The sequence below is a fragment of the Poecilia reticulata genome, linkage group LG2, assembly GCF_000633615.1.
Source record: "Poecilia reticulata strain Guanapo linkage group LG2, Guppy_female_1.0+MT, whole genome shotgun sequence".
Lineage (NCBI taxonomy): Eukaryota > Metazoa > Chordata > Actinopteri > Cyprinodontiformes > Poeciliidae > Poecilia > Poecilia reticulata.
Window position 1 is genome coordinate 26,800,324 of NC_024332.1, and position 2,850 is coordinate 26,803,173.

The window sequence follows — 2,850 nt, forward strand, 5'->3', positions numbered from 1 at the left end:
GTAAGTGGACCGGACCGGACTTTGGTCAGATTTCCACCGTAACACTCAGCTTTCTATAACCAACCTCTAATTATGATCAGAAACTGTGAAAAAACCYCACTAAATATCTGGAAAATCAACAGGACTGAATGATTCTGGATCATTCCAGATGGATTATTAATCTGATGGATTAATATTTGGACCTGGAAGTGAAAAAGTCCAGCTGTSGTTATCACACCTGCTGTTCCCGTTATCTCTTATCTAAATAAGGAATAGCACTGTAAAACTATACAGCAGCCTCCAACTGATATCAGGATGACTTCATTATATAAACTGCAGTGAAAAACCTCTGGTGTCCTTAGTTACCCTGCTGGCCTGTTTCCATGGCGATCTGGAAAAGGGTTAACTAGTGCTGTGTCCTTCCAGCGTTTTCGGGGTTAAAGTCATGTTTCTGGATCCGGCTTTGAACCAGACTGGTTGAATCGGTTTACAGCCGCTCCTATCAGACCATATCCCAGCATGCATCACTCCCACCAGATTGCACTTCCGACTGTTTTCACACTGATTTAGGGTTAAATATTAATTCCTCCAGATATTTTCCCTGTAGAGGAACTTTATCCCCGTTCTTTCAGTCGTATTCGGCTCTGCTTTTTGCAGACGACGTTGTTGTTTTGGTTTCTTCAAACATTTAGACAGCGGATAATCAGAGCAACTCGAGTCGAGACGCTTTGGATGAAAAATGAAGTTTATTACAAACAACAACAGAGAGCTGTTAGCAGTCAGTTAGCAGCTGTTAGTTCTGTACAAATAACACTGTTTGATTGGTTAGTTGAGTTTGCCAGGCGGCAACAAGGCGAGGCCTCAAACAGCACCCTTTGCCCTCCGGTGCGCCGCTTCCCAGTTTCACCTCTAACCCTAAACTAAAGGCCTCTCCGTGACCTTTAACCTTTCACAATGTGCTATCTTCCACCAGTCTCTCTTCAGAACACGCTAGCATCCATCTTAGCGCAGCGTTTCCACCTTCACCGTTAATATTGTGCAATGTTTWATGGGAGCCGTCTGGAGAGCCCTTGGCCCAGTCCAGAACCAGTTTCCATCTCAACTCTTCATAGTGCACCAGCTCTCCTCGGAGCGCCGCCRCAGAGCCACGCTGAACGCCAACGCTCCTTCAAATCTGACAGAACTCGTGTCAAACGTTTGTGTCGCCAGACGTAAATAAACGTTTCCAGAGATCATTAATATCTTCAAAGCAAAAGCAGCACAAATGACATTWTTGCTGCACAAACATAACTGAGTTGATTGACACCAAATCTTTGTTTTGTAAATGTGAGCAGGGGGTGGTTGACCTCTGACCTCTGTCAAATGTTTGTGCAGTAAGACTTGTCATTTGTGCCGCTGTCATTGAAAGATATAAATCAAAAAGTTTCCAGAGTTTTTTAACAAAATCAAACAAAACTGGTGTCAGTCGATTTGACTACATTTGTGCAGCAAAAACATTTGACTGTAAACACAAATGAAACTTTTTGTTGCATAGACGTTTTCRAGTTGATTGACACCAATTTTGTCTGATTTAAAGAAGCTGCAGGGGCTGGCTGACCTTTCATAGCTTCTGGAAACATTACTTTATATCTTTAATACTTTTGCTACACAGACGTTTGGCACCAGTTTAGTTAGATTGGTAGAAGTTGGGTTGCCAGGTTCTCTCGGGGCCGCGGCGTCCCGYCCTCAGCCCTTCGTGCACTCCGAGTTCAGCCGCTGTGAGGAAAGCGTTTGTCTGGTTTGGGCTCTTATTGTTTTAATATTTTTGCATCAACAGTCTTGACACCGACATAAAAACACAAAATCATTCTCTATTTCAGAACAGGCAACAAAGAGGCGTCTACTGTTAGTTTCWGTTCCTCGTTAAAACCAGAGTTCAGGTTGTGTGGGATCAGAAACGTTTACGGTTTGTTTGCTTACTTTCTGATTGGTTTGTTTTTCTTTTTAGCTCCAGCTACATGTTTTTAGGTAAAACCGATAATTACGACAGCTCCTACAGAACTTGAACTCAGCATTGAACCACATTCAGGTGCATCACACATGACAGCATCAACCAGTCACTGAAAATCTTGGTTTCTAGTTGTTAATTTTTACATTTCAACTAAAAGCTTTGAAAGGACGTCGTAAACAAGAGCTGTTTTCTGATCTCATGTTTCCCGTGTTGTGATAAAGTCGTAGATTATCGGTGYGATCCAAGCAGATTCTGTTGGAGTCGTTGGTTTATTTGACAGTTTTTCTGTTGCATAAAAGTCGTGATGTTGTTGCAGCCGCTGGAATGTGATAAACTGCAGCCTGGAGCTGGTCGTGGCGAGACGTCAGTCTTTTTCAAGTCTATTTTAACTCTGCCTGAAGCAAGGTCGTATTCAGATCCTCTGATGGATCAAACAGAACCACCGTAACACCGAATAGAAACTACAACTTTCTACCTTTCCAGTTAATTTAAATGCTCAGCAGCAGTTAATACTTTCCCAAGATTTAGAGGCTACTGTGAAATTACACGCTACTTTCCACAAACGTAACTTTGAAGTTTCATTATTGAAATACAGGTCCTTCTCAAAAAATTAGCATATTGTGATAAAGTTCATTATTTTCCATAATGTAATGATAAAAATTAAACTCATATATTTTAGATTCATTGCACACCAACTGAAATATTTCAGATCTTTTATTGTTTTAATGCTGATGATTTTGGCATACAGCTCATGWAAACCCAAAATTCCTGTCTCAAAAAATGTGCATATTTCATCCGACCAATAAAAAAAAGTGTTTTAATACCAAAAAAGTCAACTTTCAAATAATTATGTTTAAGTTATCCACTCAATACTTGGTCGG